The sequence below is a fragment of the Medicago sativa genome, chromosome 6 (assembly GCF_051527215.1).
Source record: "Medicago sativa cultivar Bolivia chromosome 6, Bolivia_mono, whole genome shotgun sequence".
In the NCBI taxonomy this organism is placed as follows: domain Eukaryota; kingdom Viridiplantae; phylum Streptophyta; class Magnoliopsida; order Fabales; family Fabaceae; genus Medicago; species Medicago sativa.
In genome coordinates, this window is record NC_140754.1 from 67608550 (window position 1) to 67629532 (window position 20983).

Below are 20983 nucleotides of genomic sequence, written 5' to 3' on the forward strand. Positions count from 1 at the left end.
ATTTGGCCAAAATGGTGGTAAAGTGAATTTCCTTGTTAATTTACGGATTTTACTCGATTTTGATCCTTTTTCTTTCACTAAAAAGGGCATAAAGTGGCCTAGCCTTATCGGATCGAACCATGTAATAGTTCCTAGGAAATCTAACCAGCATATCTACGACTCCCATGGTTTATATTAGAATTTTCAAAAACGGCCAAAATGGGGTTTAAGTTAATTTCCTTGTAAATTTATGAATTTTACTCGTTTTTGACCATTTTTCTTTCACTAAAATGGGCATAAAATGGCCTAGCCTTATCGAATCGAAGTATGTAATAGTTCCGAAGAAATCTAACGAGCATATCTACGACTTCCATGGTTGATTTTAGAAATTTCAAAATTTGGCCAAAATGGTGGTAAAGTGAATTTCCTTGTTAATTTACGGATTTTACTCGATTTTGATCCTTTTTCTTTCACTAAAAAGGGCATAAAGTGGCCTAGCCTTATCGGATCGAACCATGTAATAGTTCCTAGGAAATCTAACCAGCATATCTACGACTCCCATGGTTTATATAAGAATTTTCAAAAACGGCCAAAATGGGGTTTAAGTTAATTTCCTTGTAAATTTATGAATTTTACTTGTTTTTGACCATTTTTCTTTCACTAAAATGGGCATAAAATGGCCTAGCCTTATCGAATCGAAGCATGTAATAGTTCCGAAGAAATCTAACGAGCATATCTACGACTTCCATGGTTGATTTTAGAAATTTCAAAATTTGGCCAAAATGGTGGTAAAGTGAATTTCCTTGTTAATTTACGGATTTTCTCGATTTTGATCCTTTTTCTTTCACTAAAAAGGGCATAAAGTGGCCTAGCCTTATCGGATCGAACCATGTAATAGTTCCTAGGAAATCTAACCAGCATATCTACGACTCCCATGGTTTATATTAGAATTTTCAAAAACGGCCAAAATGGGGTTTAAGTTAATTTCCTTGTAAATTTACGAATTTTACTCATTTTTGACCATTTTTCTTTCACTAAAAAGGGCTTAAAGTGGCCTAGCCTTATCGAATCGAAGCATGTAATAGTTCCTATGAAATCTAACGAGCATATCTTCGACTTCCATGGTTGATTTTAGAAATTTCAAAAACGGCCAAAATGGTGGTAAAGTGAATTTCCTTGTTAATTTACGGTTTTTACACCATTTTGATCCTTTTTCTTTCACTAAAAAGGGCATAAAGTGGCCTAGCCTTATCGAATCGAAGCATGTAATAGTTCCGAGGAAATCTAACGATCATATCTACGACTTCCATGGTTCATTTTAGTAATTTCAAAAATGGCCAAAATGGAGGTAAAGTGAATTTCCTTGTTAATTTACGGATATTACTAGATTTTGATCCTTTTTCTTTCACTAAAAAGGGCATAAAGTGGCCTAGCCTAATCGAATCGAAGCATGTAATAGTTCCGAGAAAATCTAACGAGCATATCTACGACTTCCATGGTTGATTTTAGAATTTTAAAAAACGGCCAAAATGGGGGTTAAGTTAATTTCCTGGTAAATTTACGAATTTTACTCATTTTTGACCTTTTTTCTTTCCCTAAAAAAGGCATAAAGTGAACTAGCCTTATCGAATCGAACCATATAATTGTTCCTAGGAAATCTAACAAGCATATCTATGACTTCCATGGTTGATTTTAGAATTTTTAAAAACGGCCAAAATGTGGGTTAAGTTAATTTCCTTGTAAATTTATGAATTTTACTCGTTTTTGACCATTTTTCTTTCACTAAAAAGGGCATAAAGTGGCCTAGCCTTATCGAATCGAAGCATGTAATAGTTCCGAAGAAATCTAACGAGCATATCTACGACATCCATGGTTGATTTTAGAAATTTCAAAATTTGGCCAAAATGGTGGTAACGTGAATTTCCTTGTTAATTTACGGATTTTACTCGATTTTGATCCTTTTTCTTTCACTAAAAAGGGCATAAAGTGGCCTAGCCTTATCGGATCGAACCATGTAATAGTTCCTAGGAAATCTAACCAGCATATCTACGACTCCCATGGTTTATATTAGAATTTTCAAAAACGGCCAAAATGGGGTTTAAGTGAATTTCCTTGTTAATTTACGGATTTTACTCGATTTTGATCTTTTTTCTTTCACTAAAAAGGGCATAAAGTGGCCTAGCCTTATCGAATCGAACCTTATAATTGTTCCTAGGAAATCTAACAAGCATATCTATGACTTCCATGGTTGATTTTAGAATTTTTAAATACAGCCAAAATGGGGGTTAAGTTAATTTCCTTGTAAATTTACGAATTTTACTCATTTTTGACCATTTTTCTTTCACTAAAAAGGGCATAAAGTGGCCTAGCCTTATCGAATCGAAGCATGTAATAGTTCCTAGGAAATCTAACGAGCATATCTTCGACTTCCATGGTTGATTTTAGAAATTTCAAAAACGGCCAAAATGGTGGTAAAGTGAATTTCCTTGTTAATTTACGGATTTTACTCGATTTTGATCCTTTTTCTTTCACTAAAAAGGGCATAAAGTGGCCTAGCATTATCGGACCGAACCATGTAATAGTTCCTAGGAAATCTAACCAGCATATCTACGACTCCCATGGTTTATATTAGAATTTTCAAAAACGGCCAAAATCGGGTTTAAGTTAATTTCCTTGTAAATTTATGAATTTTACTCGTTTTTGACCATTTTTCTTTCACTAAAATGGGCATAAAATGGCCTAGCCTTATCGAATCGAAGCATGTAATAGTTCCGAAGAAATCTAACGAGCATATCTACGACTTCCATGGTTGATTTTAGAAATTTCAAAATTTGGCCAAAATGGTGGTAAAGTGAATTTCCTTGTTAATTTACGGATTTTACTCGATTTTGATCCTTTTTCTTTCACTAAAAAGGGCATAAAGTGGCCTAGCCTTATCGGATCGAACCATGTAATAGTTCCTAGGAAATCTAACCAGCATATCTACGACTCCCATGGTTTATATTAGAATTTTCAAAAACGGCCAAAATGGGGTTTAAGTTAATTTCCTTGTAAATTTACGAATTTTACTCATTTTTGACCATTTTTCTTTCACTAAAAAGGGCTTAAAGTGGCCTAGCCTTATCGAATCGAAGCATGTAATAGTTCCTATGAAATCTAACGAGCATATCTTCGACTTCCATGGTTGATTTTAGAAATTTCAAAAACGGCCAAAATGGTGGTAAAGTGAATTTCCTTGTTAATTTACGGTTTTTACTCCATTTTGATCCTTTTTCTTTCACTAAAAAGGGCATAAAGTGGCCTAGCCTTATCGAATCGAAGCATGTAATAGTTCCGAGGAAATCTAACGATCATATCTACGACTTCCATGGTTCATTTTAGAAATTTCAAAAATGGCCAAAATGGAGGTAAAGTGAATTTCCTTGTTAATTTACGGATATTACTAGATTTTGATCCTTTTTCTTTCACTAAAAAGGGCATAAAGTGGCCTAGCCTAATCGAATCGAAGCATGTAATAGTTCCGAGAAAATCTAACGAGCATATCTACGACTTCCATGGTTGATTTTAGAATTTTAAAAAACGGCCAAAATGGGGGTTAAGTTAATTTCCTGGTAAATTTACGAATTTTACTCATTTTTGGCCTTTTTTCTTTCCCTAAAAAAGGCATAAAGTGAACTAGCCTTATCGAATCGAACCATATAATTGTTCCTAGGAAATCTAACAAGCATATCTATGACTTCCATGGTTGATTTTAGAATTTTTAAAAACGGCCAAAATGGGGGTTAAGTTAATTTCCTTGTAAATTTATGAATTTTACTCGTTTTTGACCATTTTTCTTTCACTAAAAAGGGCATAAAGTGGCCTAGCCTTATCGAATCGAAGCATGTAATAGTTCCGAAGAAATCTAACGAGCATATCTACGACATCCATGGTTGATTTTAGAAATTTCAAAATTTGGCCAAAATGGTGGTAACGTGAATTTCCTTGTTAATTTACGGATTTTACTCGATTTTGATCCTTTTTCTTTCACTAAAAAGGGCATAAAGTGGCCTAGCCTTATCGGATCGAACCATGTAATAGTTCCTAGGAAATCTAACCAGCATATCTACGACTCCCATGGTTTATATTAGAATTTTCAAAAACGGCCAAAATGGGGTTTAAGTGAATTTCCTTGTTAATTTACGGATTTTACTCGATTTTGATCTTTTCTCTTTCACTAAAAAGGGCATAAAGTGGCCTAGCCTTATCGAATCGAACCTTATAATTGTTCCTAGGAAATCTAACAAGCATATCTATGACTTCCATGGTTGATTTTAGAATTTTTAAATACAGCCAAAATGGGGGTTAAGTTAATTTCCTTGTAAATTTACGAATTTTACTCATTTTTGACCATTTTTCTTTCACTAAAAAGAGCATAAAGTGGCCTAGCCTTATCGAATCGAAGCATGTAATAGTTCCTAGGAAATCTAACGAGCATATCTTCGACTTCCATGGTTGATTTTAGAAATTTCAAAAACGGCCAAAATGGTGGTAAAGTGAATTTCCTTGTTAATTTACGGATTTTACTCGATTTTGATCCTTTTTCTTTCACTAAAAAGGGCATAAAGTGGCCTAGCATTATCGGACCGAACCATGTAATAGTTCCTAGGAAATCTAACCAGCATATCTACGACTCCCATGGTTTATATTAGAATTTTCAAAAACGGCCAAAATGGGGTTTAAGTTAATTTCCTTGTAAATTTATGAATTTTACTCGTTTTTGACCATTTTTCTTTCACTAAAAAGGGCATAAAGTGGCCTAGCCTTATCGAATCAAAGCATGTAATAGTTCCTAGGAAATCTAAGGAGCATATCTTTGACTTCCAAGGTTGATTTTAGAAATTTCAAAAACGGCCAAAATGGTGGTAAAGTGAATTTCCTTGTTAATTTACGGATTTTACTCGATTTTGATCTTTTTTCTTTCACTAAAAAGGGCATAAAGTGGCCTAGCCTTATCGAATCGAACCATATAATTGTTCCTAGGAAATCTAACAAGCATATCTATGACTTCCATGGTTGATTTTAGAATTTTTAAAAACAGCCAAAATGGGGGTTAATTTAATTTCCTTGTAAATTTACGAATTTTACTCATTTTTGACCATTTTCCTTTCACTAAAAAGGGCATAAAGTGGCCTAGCCTTATCGAATCGAAGCATGTAATAGTTCCTAGGAAATCTAACGAGCATATCTTCGACTTCCATGGTTGATTTTAGAAATTTCAAAAACGGCCAAAATGGTGGTAAAGTGAATTTCCTTGTTAATTTACGGATTTTACTCGATTTTGATCCTTTTTCTTTCACTAAAAAGGGCATAAAGTGGCCTAACCTTATCGGTTCGAACCATGTAATAGTTCCTAGGAAATCTAACCAGCATATCTACGACTCCCATGGTTTATATTAGAATTTTCAAAAACGGCCAAAATGGGGATTAAGTTAATTTCCTTGTTAATTTACAGATTTTAGTCGTTTTTGGACACTTTTTCTTTCACTAAAAAAGGCATAAAGTGGCCTAGCCTTATCAAATCGAAGCATGTAATAGTTCCTAGGAAATCTAACGAGCATATCTATGATTTCCATGGTTGATTTTAGAGTTTTCAAAAATGGGCATAAAGTGGCCTAGCCTTATCGGATCGAACCATGTAATAGTTCATAGGAAATCTAACCAGCATATCTACGACTCCCATGGTTTATATTAGAATTTTCAAAAACGGCCAAAATGGGGTTTAAGTTAATTTCCTTGTAAATTTATGAATTTTACTCGTTTTTGACCATTTTTCTTTCACTAAAATGGGCATAAAATGGCCTAGCCTTATCGAATCGAAGCATGTAATAGTTCCGAAGAAATCTAACGAGCATATCTACGACTTCCATGGTTGATTTTAGAAATTTCAAAATTTGGCCAAAATGGTGGTAAAGTGAATTTCCTTGTTAATTTACGGATTTTACTCGATTTTGATCCTTTTTCTTTCACTAAAAAGGGCATAAAGTGGCCTAGCCTTATCGGATCGAACCATGTAATAGTTCCTAGGAAATCTAACCAGCATATCTACGACTCCCATGGTTTATATTAGAATTTTCAAAAACGGCCAAAATGGGGTTTAAGTGAAATTCCTTGTTAATTTACGGATTTTACTCGATTTTGATCTTTTTTCTTTCACTAAAAAGGGCATAAAGTGGCCTAGCCTTATCGAATCGAACCTTATAATTGTTCCTAGGAAATCTAACAAGCATATCTATGACTTCCATGGTTGATTTTAGAATTTTTAAATACAGCCAAAATGGGGGTTAAGTTAATTTCCTTGTAAATTTACGAATTTTACTCATTTTTGACCATTTTTCTTTCACTAAAAAGGGCATAAAGTGGCCTAGCCTTATCGAATCGAAGCATGTAATAGTTCCTAGGAAATCTAACAAGCATATCTATGACTTCCATGGTTGATTTTAGAATTTTTAAAAACAGCCAAAATGGGGGTTAATTTAATTTCCTTGTAAATTTACGAATTTTACTCATTTTTGACCATTTTCCTTTCACTAAAAAGGGCATAAAGTGGCCTAGCCTTATCGAATCGAAGCATGTAATAGTTCCTAGGAAATCTAACGAGCATATCTTCGACTTCCATGGTTGATTTTAGAAATTTGAAAAACGGCCAAAATGGTGGTAAAGTGAATTTCCTTGTTAATTTACGGATTTTACTCGATTTTGATCCTTTTTCTTTCACTAAAAAGGGCATAAAGTGGCCTAGCATTATCGGACCGAACCTTGTAATAGTTCCTAGGAAATCTAACCAGCATATCTACGACTCCCATGGTTTATATTAGAATTTTCAAAAACGGCCAAAATGGGGTTTAAGTTAATTTCCTTGTAAATTTATGAATTTTACTCGTTTTTGACCATTTTTCTTTCACTAAAAAGGGCATAAAGTGGCCTAGCCTTATCGAATCAAAGCATGTAATAGTTCCTAGGAAATCTAACGAGCATATCTACGACTTCCATGGTTGATTTTAGAAATTTCAAAAACGGCCAAAATGGTGGTAAAGTGAATTTCCTTGTTAATTTACGGATTTTACTCGATTTTGATCTTTTTTCTTTCACTAAAAAGGGCATAAAGTGGCCTAGCCTTATCGCATCGAACCATATAATTGTTCCTAGGAAATTTAACAAGCATATCTATGACTTCCATGGTTGATTTTAGAATTTTTAAAAACAGCCAAAATGGGGGTTAAGTTAATTTCCTTGTAAATTTACGAATTTTACTCATTTTTGACCATTTTTCTTTCACTAAAAAGGGCATAAAGTGGCCTAGCCTTATCGAATCGAAGCATGTAATAGTTCCTAGGAAATCTAACGAGCATATCTTCGACTTCCATGGTTGATTTTAGAAATTTCAAAAACGGCCAAAATGGTGGTAAAGTGAATTTCCTTGTTAATTTACGGATTTTACTCGATTTTGATCCTTTTTCTTTCACTAAAAAGGGCATAAAGTGGCCTAGCCTTATCGGATCGAACCATGTAATAGTTCCTAGGAAATCTAACCAGCATATCTACGACTCCCATGGTTTATATTAGAATTTTCAAAAACGGCCAAAATGGGGTTTAAGTTAATTTCCTTGTAAATTTATGAATTTTACTCGTTTTTGACCATTTTTCTTTCTATAAAAAGGGCATAAAGTGGCCTAGCCTTATCGAATCGAAGCATGTAATAGTTCCTAGGAAATCTAACGAGTATATCTTCGACTTCCATGGTTGATTTTAGAAATTTCAAAAATGGCCAAAATGGTGGTAAAGTGAATTTCCTTGTTAATTTACGGATTTTACTCGATTTTGATCTTTTTTCTTTCACTAAAAAGGGCATAAAGTGGCCTAGCCTTATCGAATCGAACCATATAATTGTTCCTAGGAAATCTAACAAGCATATCTATGACTTCCATGGTTGATTTTAGAATTTTCAAAAACGGCCAAAATGGGGTTTAAGTTAATTTCCTTGTAAATTTATGAATTTTACTCGTTTTTGACCATTTTTCTTTCACTAAAAAGGGCATAAAGTGGCCTAGCCTTATCGAATCGAAGCATGTAATAGTTCCTAGGAAATCTAACGAGCATATCTACGACTTCCATGGTTGATTTTAGAAATTTCAAAAACGGCCAAAATGGTGGTAAAGTGAATTTCCTTGTTAATTTACGGATTTTACTCGATTTTGATCTTTTTTCTTTCACTAAAAAGGGCATAAAGTGGCCTAGCCTTATCGCATCGAACCATATAATTGTTCCTAGGAAATTTAACAAGCATATCTATGACTTCCATGGTTGATTTTAGAATTTTTAAAAACAGCCAAAATGGGGGTTAAGTTAATTTCCTTGTAAATTTACGAATTTTACTCATTTTTGACCATTTTTCTTTCACTAAAAAGGGCATAAAGTGGCCTAGCCTTATCGAATCGAAGCATGTAATAGTTCCTAGGAAATCTAACGAGCATATCTACGACTTCCATGGTTGATTTTAGAAATTTCAAAAACGGCCAAAATGGTGGTAAAGTGAATTTCCTTGTTAATTTACGGATTTTACTCGATTTTGATCTTTTTTCTTTCACTAAAAAGGGCATAAAGTGGCCTAGCCTTATCGCATCGAACCATATAATTGTTCCTAGGAAATTTAACAAGCATATCTATGACTTCCATGGTTGATTTTAGAATTTTTAAAAACAGCCAAAATGGGGGTTAAGTTAATTTCCTTGTAAATTTACGAATTTTACTCATTTTTGACCATTTTTCTTTCACTAAAAAGGGCATAAGGTGGCCTAGCCTTATCGAATCGAAGCATGTAATAGTTCCTAGGAAATCTAACCAACATATCTACGACTCCCATGGTTTATATTAGAATTTTCAAAAACGGCCAAAATGGGGTTTAAGTTAATTTCCTTGTAAATTTATGAATTTTACTCGTTTTTGACCATTTTTCTTTCAATAAAAAGGGCATAAAGTGGCCTAGCCTTATCGGATCGAACCATATAATAGTTCCTAGGAAATCTAACGAGCATATCTTCGACTTCCATGGTTGATTTTAGAAATTTCAAAAACGGCCAAAATGGTGGTAAAGTGAATTTCCTTGTTAATTTACGGATTTTACTCGATTTTGATCCTTTTTCTTTCACTAAAAAGGGCATAAAGTGGCCTAGCCTTATCGGATCGAACCATGTAATAGTTCCTAGGAAATCTAACCAGCATATCTACGACTCCCATGGTTTATATTAGAATTTTCAAAAACGGCCAAAATGGGGTTTAAGTTAATTTCCTTGTAAATTTATGAATTTTACTCGTTTTTGACCATTTTTCTTTCAATAAAAAGGGCATAAAGTGGCCTAGCCTTATCGAATCGAAGCATGTAATAGTTCCTAGGAAATCTAACGAGCATATCTTTGACTTCCATGGTTGATTTTAGAAATTTCAAAAACGGCCAAAATGGTGGTAAAGTGAATTTCCTTGTTAATTTACGGATTTTACTCGATTTTGATCTTTTTTCTTTCACTAAAAAGGGCATAAAGTGGCCTAGCCTTATCGAATCGAACCATATAATTGTTCCTAGGAAATCTAACAAGCATATCTATGACTTCCATGGTTGATTTTAGAATTTTCAAAAACGGCCAAAATGGGGTTTAAGTTAATTTCCTTGTAAATTTATGAATTTTACTCGTTTTTGACCATTTTTCTTTCACTAAAAAGGGCATAAAGTGGCCTAGCCTTATCGAATCGAAGCATGTAATAGTTCCTAGGAAATCTAACGAGCATATCTACGACTTCCATGGTTGATTTTAGAAATTTCAAAAATGGCCAAAATGGTGGTAAAGTGAATTTCCTTGTTAATTTACGGATTTTACTCGATTTTGATCCTTTTTCTTTCACTAAAAAGGGCATAAAGTGGCCTAGCATTATCGGACCGAACCATGTAATAGTTCCTAGGAAATCTAACCAGCATATCTACGACTCCCATGGTTATATTAGAATTTTCAAAAACGGCCAAAATGGGGTTTAAGTTAATTTCCTTGTAAATTTATGAATTTTACTCGTTTTTGACCATTTTTCTTTCACTAAAAAGGTATAAAGTGGCCTAGCCTTATCGAATCAAAGCATGTAATAGTTCCTAGGAAATCTAACGAGCATATCTTTGACTTCCATGGTTGATTTTAGAAATTTCAAAAACGGCCAAAATGGTGGTAAAGTGAATTTCCTTGTTAATTTACGGATTTTACTCGATTTTGATCTTTTTTCTTTCACTAAAAAGGGCATAAAGTGGCCTAGCCTTATCGAATCGAACCATATAATTGTTCCTAGGAAATCTAACAAGCATATCTATGACTTCCATGGTTGATTTTAGAATTTTTAAAAACAGCCAAAATGGGGGTTAATTTAATTTCCTTGCAAATTTACGTATTTTACTCATTTTTGACCATTTTCCTTTCACTAAAAAGGGCATAAAGTGGCCTAGCCTTATCGAATCGAAGCATGTAATAGTTCCTAGGAAATCTAACGAGCATATCTTCGACTTCCATGGTTGATTTTAGAAATTTCAAAAACGGCCAAAATGGTGGTAAAGTGAATTTCCTTGTTAATTTACGGATTTTACTCGATTTTGATCCTTTTTCTTTCACTAAAAAGGGCATAAAGTGGCCTAGCATTATCGGACCGAACCATGTAATAGTTCCTAGGAAATCTAACCAGCATATCTACGACTCCCATGGTTTATATTAGAATTTTCAAAAACGGCCAAAATGGGGTTTAAGTTAATTTCCTTGTAAATTTATGAATTTTACTCGTTTTTGACCATTTTTCTTTCACTAAAAAGGGCATAAAGTGGCCTAGCCTTATCGAATCAAAGCATGTAATAGTTCCTAGGAAATCTAACGAGCATATCTACGACTTCCATGGTTGATTTTAGAAATTTCAAAAACGGCCAAAATGGTGGTAAAGTGAATTTCCTTGTTAATTTATGGATTTTACTCGATTTTGATCTTTTTTCTTTCACTAAAAAGGGCATAAAGTGGCCTAGCCATATCGCATCGAACCATATAATTGTTCCTAGGAAATCTAACAAGCATATCTATGACTTCCATGGTTGATTTTAGAATTTTTAAAAACAGCCAAAATGGGGGTTAAGTTAATTTCCTTGTAAATTTACGAATTTTACTCATTTTTGACCATTTTTCTTTCACTAAAAAGGGCATAAAGTGGCCTAGCCTTATCGAATCGAAGCATGTAATAGTTCCTAGGAAATCTAACGAGCATATCTTCGACTTCCATGGTTGATTTTAGAAATTTCAAAAACGGCCAAAATGGTGGTAAAGTGAATTTCCTTGTTAATTTACGGATTTTACTCGATTTTGATCCTTTTTCTTTCACTAAAAAGGGCATAAAGTGCCCTAGCCTTATCGGATCAAACCATGTAATAGTTCCTAGGAAATCTAACCAGCATATCTACGACTCCCATGGTTTATATTAGAATTTTCAAAAACGGCCAAAATGGGGTTTAAGTTAATTTCCTTGTAAATTTATGAATTTTACTCGTTTTTGACCATTTTTCTTTCTATAAAAAGGGCATAAAGTGGCCTAGCCTTATCGAATCGAAGCATGTAATAGTTCCTAGGAAATCTAACGAGTATATCTTCGACTTCCATGGTTGATTTTAGAAATTTCAAAAATGGCCAAAATGGTGGTAAAGTGAATTTCCTTGTTAATTTACGGATTTTACTCGATTTTGATCTTTTTTCTTTCACTAAAAAGGGCATAAAGTGGCCTAGCCTTATCGAATCGAACCATATAATTGTTCCTAGGAAATCTAACAAGCATATCTATGACTTCCATGGTTGATTTTAGAATTTTCAAAAACGGCCAAAATGGGGTTTAAGTTAATTTCCTTGTAAATTTATGAATTTTACTCGTTTTTGACCATTTTTCTTTCACTAAAAAGGGCATAAAGTGGCCTAGCCTTATCGAATCGAAGCATATAATAGTTCCTAGGAAATCTAACGAGCATATCTACGACTTCCATGGTTGATTTTAGAAATATCAAAAACGGCCAAAATGGTGGTAAAGTGAATTTCCTTGTTAATTTACGGATTTTACTCGATTTTGATCTTTTTTCTTTCACTAAAAAGGGCATAAAGTGGCCTAGCCTTATCGCATCGAACCATATAATTGTTCCTAGGAAATTTAACAAGCATATCTATGACTTCCATGGTTGATTTTAGAATTTTTAAAAACAGCCAAAATGGGGGTTAAGTTAATTTCCTTGTAAATTTACGAATTTTACTCATTTTTGACCATTTTTCTTTCACTAAAAAGGGCATAAAGTGGCCTAGCCTTATCGAATCGAAGCATGTAATAGTTCCTAGGAAATCTAACGAGCATATCTACGACTTCCATGGTTGATTTTAGAAATTTCAAAAACGGCCAAAATGGTGGTAAAGTGAATTTCCTTGTTAATTTACGGATTTTACTCGATTTTGATCTTTTTTCTTTCACTAAAAAGGGCATAAAGTGGCCTAGCCTTATCGCATCGAACCATTTAATTGTTCCTAGGAAATTTAACAAGCATATCTATGACTTCCATGGTTGATTTTAGAATTTTTAAAAACAGCCAAAATGGGGGTTAAGTTAATTTCCTTGTAAATTTACGAATTTTACTCATTTTTGACCATTTTTCTTTCACTAAAAAGGGCATAAGGTGGCCTAGCCTTATCGAATCGAAGCATGTAATAGTTCCTAGGAAATCTAACCAACATATCTACGACTCCCATGGTTTATATTAGAATTTTCAAAAACGGCCAAAATGGGGTTTAAGTTAATTTCCTTGTAAATTTATGAATTTTACTCGTTTTTGACCATTTTTCTTTCAATAAAAAGGGCATAAAGTGGCCTAGCCTTATCGGATCGAACCATATAATAGTTCCTAGGAAATCTAACGAGCATATCTTCGACTTCCATGGTTGATTTTAGAAATTTCAAAAACGGCCAAAATGGTGGTAAAGTGAATTTCCTTGTTAATTTACGGATTTTACTCGATTTTGATCCTTTTTCTTTCACTAAAAAGGGCATAAAGTGGCCTAGCCTTATCGGATCGAACCATGTAATAGTTCCTAGGAAATCTAACCAGCATATCTACGACTCCCATGGTTTATATTAGAATTTTCAAAAACGGCCAAAATGGGGTTTAAGTTAATTTCCTTGTAAATTTATGAATTTTACTCGTTTTTGACCATTTTTCTTTCACTAAAAAGGGCATAAAGTGGCCTAGCCTTATCGAATCGAAGCATATAATAGTTCCTAGGAAATCTAACGAGCATATCTACGACTTCCATGGTTGATTTTAGAAATTTCAAAAACGGCCAAAATGGTGGTAAAGTGAATTTCCTTGTTAATTTACGGATTTTACTCGATTTTGATCTTTTTTCTTTCACTAAAAAGGGCATAAAGTGGCCTAGCCTTATCGCATCGAACCATATAATTGTTCCTAGGAAATTTAACAAGCATATCTATGACTTCCATGGTTGATTTTAGAATTTTTAAAAACAGCCAAAATGGGGGTTAAGTTAATTTCCTTGTAAATTTACGAATTTTACTCATTTTTGACCATTTTTCTTTCACTAAAAAGGGCATAAAGTGGCCTAGCCTTATCGAATCGAAGCATGTAATAGTTCCTAGGAAATCTAACGAGCATATCTACGACTTCCATGGTTGATTTTAGAAATTTCAAAAACGGCCAAAATGGTGGTAAAGTGAATTTCCTTGTTAATTTACGGATTTTACTCGATTTTGATCTTTTTTCTTTCACTAAAAAGGGCATAAAGTGGCCTAGCCTTATCGCATCGAACCATTTAATTGTTCCTAGGAAATTTAACAAGCATATCTATGACTTCCATGGTTGATTTTAGAATTTTTAAAAACAGCCAAAATGGGGGTTAAGTTAATTTCCTTGTAAATTTACGAATTTTACTCATTTTTGACCATTTTTCTTTCACTAAAAAGGGCATAAGGTGGCCTAGCCTTATCGAATCGAAGCATGTAATAGTTCCTAGGAAATCTAACCAACATATCTACGACTCCCATGGTTTATATTAGAATTTTCAAAAACGGCCAAAATGGGGTTTAAGTTAATTTCCTTGTAAATTTATGAATTTTACTCGTTTTTGACCATTTTTCTTTCAATAAAAAGGGCATAAAGTGGCCTAGCCTTATCGGATCGAACCATATAATAGTTCCTAGGAAATCTAACGAGCATATCTTCGACTTCCATGGTTGATTTTAGAAATTTCAAAAACGGCCAAAATGGTGGTAAAGTGAATTTCCTTGTTAATTTACGGATTTTACTCGATTTTGATCCTTTTTCTTTCACTAAAAAGGGCATAAAGTGGCCTAGCCTTATCGGATCGAACCATGTAATAGTTCCTAGGAAATCTAACCAGCATATCTACGACTCCCATGGTTTATATTAGAATTTTCAAAAACGGCCAAAATGGGGTTTAAGTTAATTTCCTTGTAAATTTATGAATTTTACTCGTTTTTGACCATTTTTCTTTCACTAAAAAGGGCATAAAGTGGCCTAGCCTTATCGAATCGAAGCATGTAATAGTTCCTAGGAAATCTAACCAGCATATCTACGACTCCCATGGTTTATATTAGAATTTTCAAAAACGGCCAAAATGGGGTTTAAGTTAATTTCCTTGTAAATTTATGAATTTTACTCGTTTTTGACCATTTTTCTTTCAATAAAAAGGGCATAAAGTGGCCTAGCCTTATCGAATCGAAGCATGTAATAGTTCCTAGGAAATCTAACGAGCATATCTTTGACTTCCATGGTTGATTTTAGAAATTTCAAAAACGGCCAAAATGGTGGTAAAGTGAATTTCCTTGTTAATTTACGGATTTTACTCGATTTTGATCTTTTTTCTTTCACTAAAAAGGGCATAAAGTGGCCTAGCCTTATCGAATCGAACCATATAATTGTTCCTAGGAAATCTAACAAGCATATCTATGACTTCCATGGTTGATTTTAGAATTTTCAAAAACGGCCAAAATGGGGTTTAAGTTAATTTCCTTGTAAATTTATGAATTTTACTCGTTTTTGACCATTTTTCTTTCACTAAAAAGGGCATAAAGTGGCCTAGCCTTATCGAATCGAAGCATGTAATAGTTCCTAGGAAATCTAACGAGCATATCTACGACTTCCATGGTTGATTTTAGAAATTTCAAAAATGGCCAAAATGGTGGTAAAGTGAATTTCCTTGTTAATTTACGGATTTTACTCGATTTTGATCCTTTTTCTTTCACTAAAAAGGGCATAAAGTGGCCTAGCATTATCGGACCGAACCATGTAATAGTTCCTAGGAAATCTAACCAGCATATCTACGACTCCCATGGTTTATATTAGAATTTTCAAAAACGGCCAAAATGGGGTTTAAGTTAATTTCCTTGTAAATTTATGAATTTTACTCGTTTTTGACCATTTTTCTTTCACTAAAAAGGGCATAAAGTGGCCTAGCCTTATCGAATCAAAGCATGTAATAGTTCCTAGGAAATCTAACGAGCATATCTTTGACTTCCATGGTTGATTTTAGAAATTTCAAAAACGGCCAAAATGGTGGTAAAGTGAATTTCCTTGTTAATTTACGGATTTTACTCGATTTTGATCTTTTTTCTTTCACTAAAAAGGGCATAAAGTGGCCTAGCCTTATCGAATCGAACCATATAATTGTTCCTAGGAAATCTAACAAGCATATCTATGACTTCCATGGTTGATTTTAGAATTTTTAAAAACAGCCAAAATGGGGGTTAATTTAATTTCCTTGTAAATTTACGTATTTTACTCATTTTTGACCATTTTCCTTTCACTAAAAAGGGCATAAAGTGGCCTAGCCTTATCGAATCGAAGCATGTAATAGTTCCTAGGAAATCTAACGAGCATATCTTCGACTTCCATGGTTGATATTAGAAATTTCAAAAACGGCCAAAATGGTGGTAAAGTGAATTTCCTTGTTAATTTACGGATTTTACTCGATTTTGATCCTTTTTCTTTCACTAAAAAGGGCATAAAGTGGCCTAGCATTATCGGACCGAACCATGTAATAGTTCCTAGGAAATCTAACCAGCATATCTACGACTCCCATGGTTTATATTAGAATTTTCAAAAACGGCCAAAATGGGGTTTAAGTTAATTTCCTTGTAAATTTATGAATTTTACTCGTTTTTGACCATTTTTCTTTCACTAAAAAGGGCATAAAGTGGCCTAGCCTTATCGAATCAAAGCATGTAATAGTTCCTAGGAAATCTAACGAGCATATCTACGACTTCCATGGTTGATTTTAGAAATTTCAAAAACGGCCAAAATGGTGGTAAAGTGAATTTCCTTGTTAATTTACGGATTTTACTCGATTTTGATCCTTTTTCTTTCACTAAAAAGGGCATAAAGTGCCCTAGCCTTATCGGATCAAACCATGTAATAGTTCCTAGGAAATCTAACCAGCATATCTACGACTCCCATGGTTTATATTAGAATTTTCAAAAACGGCCAAAATGGGGTTTAAGTTAATTTCCTTGTAAATTTATGAATTTTACTCGTTTTTGACCATTTTTCTTTCTATAAAAAGGGCATAAAGGGGCCTAGCCTTATCGAATCGAAGCATGTAATAGTTCCTAGGAAATCTAACGAGTATATCTTCGACTTCCATGGTTGATTTTAGAAATTTCAAAAATGGCCAAAATGGTGGTAAAGTGAATTTCCTTGTTAATTTACGGATTTTACTCGATTTTGATCTTTTTTCTTTCACTAAAAAGGGCATAAAGTGGCCTAGCCTTATCGAATCGAACCATATAATTGTTCCTTGGAAATCTAACAAGCATATCTATGACTTCCATGGTTGATTTTAGAATTTTCAAAAACGGCCAAAATGGGGTTTAAGTTAATTTCCTTGTAAATTTATGAATTTTACTCGTTTTTGACCATTTTTCTTTCACTAAAAAGGGCATAAAGTGGCCTAGCCTTATCGAATCGAAGCATGTAATAGTTCCTAGGAAATCTAACGAGCATATCTACGACTTCCATGGTTGATTTTAGAAATTTCAAAAACGGCCAAAATGGTGGTAAAGTGAATTTCCTTGTCAATTTACGGATTTTACTCGATTTTGATCTTTTTTCTTTCAATAAAAAGGGCATAAAGTGGCCTAGCCTTATCGCATCGAACCATATAATTGTTCCTAGGAAATTTAACAAGCATATCTATGACTTCCATGGTTGATTTTAGAATTTTTAAAAACAGCCAAAATGGGGGTTAAGTTAATTTCCTTGTAAATTTACGAATTTTACTCATTTTTGACCATTTTTCTTTCACTAAAAAGGGCATAAAGTGGCCTAGCCTTATCGAATCGAAGCATGTAATAGTTCCTAGGAAATCTAACGAGCATATCTACGACTTCCATGGTTGATTTTAGAAATTTCAAAAACGGCCAAAATGGTGGTAAAGTGAATTTCCTTGTTAATTTACGGATTTTACTCGATTTTGATCTTTTTTCTTTCACTAAAAAGGGCATAAAGAGGCCTAGCCTTATCGCATCGAACCATATAATTGTTCCTAGGAAATTTAACAAGCATATCTATGACTTCCATGGTTGATTTTAGAATTTTTAAAAACAGCCAAAATGGGGGTTAAGTTAATTTCCTTGTAAATTTACGAATTTTACTCATTTTTGACCATTTTTCTTTCACTAAAAAGGGCATAAAGTGGCCTAGCCTTATCGAATCGAAGCATGTAATAGTTCCTAGGAAATCTAACCAGCATATCTACGACTCCCATGGTTTATATTAGAATTTTCAAAAACGGCCAAAATGGGGTTTAAGTTAATTTCCTTGTAAATTTATGAATTTTACTCGTTTTTGACCATTTTTCTTTCAATAAAAAGGGCATAAAGTGGCCTAGCCTTATCGGATCGAACCATATAATAGTTCCTAGGAAATCTAACGAGCATACCTTCGACTTCCATGGTTGATTTTAGAAATTTCAAAAACGGCCAAAATGGTGGTAAAGTGAATTTCCTTGTTAATTTATGGATTTTACTCGATTTTGATCCTTTTTCTTTCACTAATAAGGGCATAAAGTGGCCTAGCCTTATCGGATCGAACCATGTAATAGTTCCTAGGAAATCTAACCAGCATATCTACGACTCCCATGGTTTATATTAGAATTTTCAACAACGGCCAAAATGGGGTTTAAGTTAATTTCCTTGTAAATTTATGAATTTTACTCGTTTTTGACCATTTTTCTTTCAATAAAAAGGGCATAAAGTGGCCTAGCCTTATCGAATCGAAGCATGTAATAGTTCCTAGGAAATCTAACGAGCATATCTTTGACTTCCATGGTTGATTTTAGAAATTTCAAAAACGGCCAAAATGGTGGTAAAGTGAATTTCCTTGTTAATTTACGGATTTTACTCGATTTTGATCTTTTTTCTTTCACTAAAAAGGGCATAAAGTGGCCTAGCCTTATCGAATCGAACCATATAATTGTTCCTAGGAAATCTAACAAGCATATCTATGACTTCCATGGTTGATTTTAGAATTTTCAAAAACGGCCAAAATGGGGTTTAAGTTAATTTCCTTGTAAATTTATGAATTTTACTCGTTTTTGACCATTTTTCTTTCACTAAAAAGGGCATAAAGTGGCCTAGCCTTATCGAATCGAAGCATGTAATAGTTCCTAGGAAATCTAACGAGCATATCTACGACTTCCATGGTTGATTTTAGAAATTTCAAAAACGGCCAAAATGGTGGTAAAGTGAATTTCCTTGTTAATTTACGGATTTTACTCGATTTTGATCTTTTTTCTTTCACTAAAAAGGGCATAAAGTGGCCTAGCCTTATCGCATCGAACCATATAATTGTTCCTAGGAAATTTAACAAGCATATCTATGACTTCCATGGTTGATTTTAGAATTTTTAAAAACAGCCAAAATGGGGGTTAAGTTAATTTCCTTGTAATTTTACGAATTTTACTCATTTTTGACCATTTTTCTTTCACTAAAAAGGGCATAAGGTGGCCTAGCCTTATCGAATCGAAGCATGTAATAGTTCCTAGGAAATCTAACGAGCATATCTACGACTTCCATGGTTGATTTTAGAAATTTCAAAAACGGCCAAAATGGTGGTAAAGTGAATTTCCTTGTTAATTTACGGATTTTACTCGATTTTGATCTTTTTTCTTTCACTAAAAAGGGCATAAAGTGGCCTAGCCTTATCGCATCGAACCATATAATTGTTCCTAGGAAATTTAACAAGCATATCTATGACTTCCATGGTTGATTTTAGAATTTTTAAAAACAGCCAAAATGGGGGTTAAGTTAATTTCCTTGTAAATTTACGAATTTTACTCATTTTTGACCATTTTTCTTTCACTAAAAAGGGCATAAAGTGGCCTAGCCTTATCGAATCGAAGCATGTAATAGTTCCTAGGAAATCTAACCAGCATATCTACGACTCCCATGGTTTATATTAGAATTTTCAAAAACGGCCAAAATGGGGTTTAAGTTAATTTCCTTGTAAATTTATGAATTTTACTCGTTTTTGACCATTTTTCTTTCAATAAAAAGGGCATAAAGTGGCCTAGCCTTATCGGATCGAACCATATAATAGTTCCTAGGAAATCTAACGAGCATATCTTCGACTTCCATGGTTGATTTTAGAAATTTCAAAAACGGCCAAAATGGTGGTAAAGTGAATTTCCTTGTTAATTTACGGATATTACTCGATTTTGATCCTTTTTCTTTCACTAAAAAGGGCATAAAGTGGCCTAGCCTTATCGGATCGAACCATGTAATAGTTCCTAGGAAATCTAACCAGCATATCTACGACTCCCATGGTTTATATTAGAATTTTCAAAAACGGCCAAAATGGGGTTTAAGTTAATTTCCTTGTAAATTTATGAATTTTACTCGTTTTTGACCATTTTTCTTTCAATAAAAAGGGCATAAAGTGGCCTAGCCTTATCGAATCGAAGCATGTAATAGTTCCTAGGAAATCTAACGAGCATATCTTTGACTTCCATGGTTGATTTTAGAAATTTCAAAAACGGCCAAAATGGTGGTAAAGTGAATTTCCTTGTTAATTTACGGTTTTTACTCCATTTTGATCCTTTTTCTTTCACTAAAAAGGGCATAAAGTGGCCTAGCCTTATCGAATCGAAGCATGTAATAGTTCCGAGGAAATCTAACGAGCATATCTACGACTTCCATGGTTCATTTTAGAAACTTCAAAAATGGCCAAAATGGAGGTAAAGTAAATTTCCTTGTTAATTTACGGATATTACTAGATTTTGATCCTTTTTCTTTCACTAAAAAGGGCATAAAGTGGCATAGCCTTATCGAATCGAAGCATGTAATAGTTCCGAGGAAATCTAACGAGCATATCTACGACTTCCATGGTTGATTTTAGAATTTTTAAAAACGGCCAAAATGGGGGTTAAGTTAATTTCCTGGTAAATTTACGAATTTTACTCATTTTTGACCTTTTTTCATTCCCTAAAAAAGGCATAAAGTGGACTAGCCTTATCGAATCGAACCATATAATTGTTCTTAGGAATTCTAACAAGCATATCTATGACTTCCATGGTTGATTTTAGAATTTTTAAAAACGGCCAAAATGGGGGTTAAGTTAATTTCCTTGTAAATTTATGAATTTTACTCGTTTTTGACCATTTTTCTTTCAATAAAAAGGGCATAAAGTGGCCTAGCCTTATCGAATCGAAGCATGTAATAGTTCCTAGGAAATCTAACGAGCATATCTTTGACTTCCATGGTTGATTTTAGAAATTTCAAAAACGGCCAAAATGGTGGTAAAGTGAATTTCCTTGTTAATTTACGGATTTTACTCGATTTTGATCTTTTTTCTTTCACTAAAAAGGGCATAAAGTGGCCTAGCCTTATCGAATCG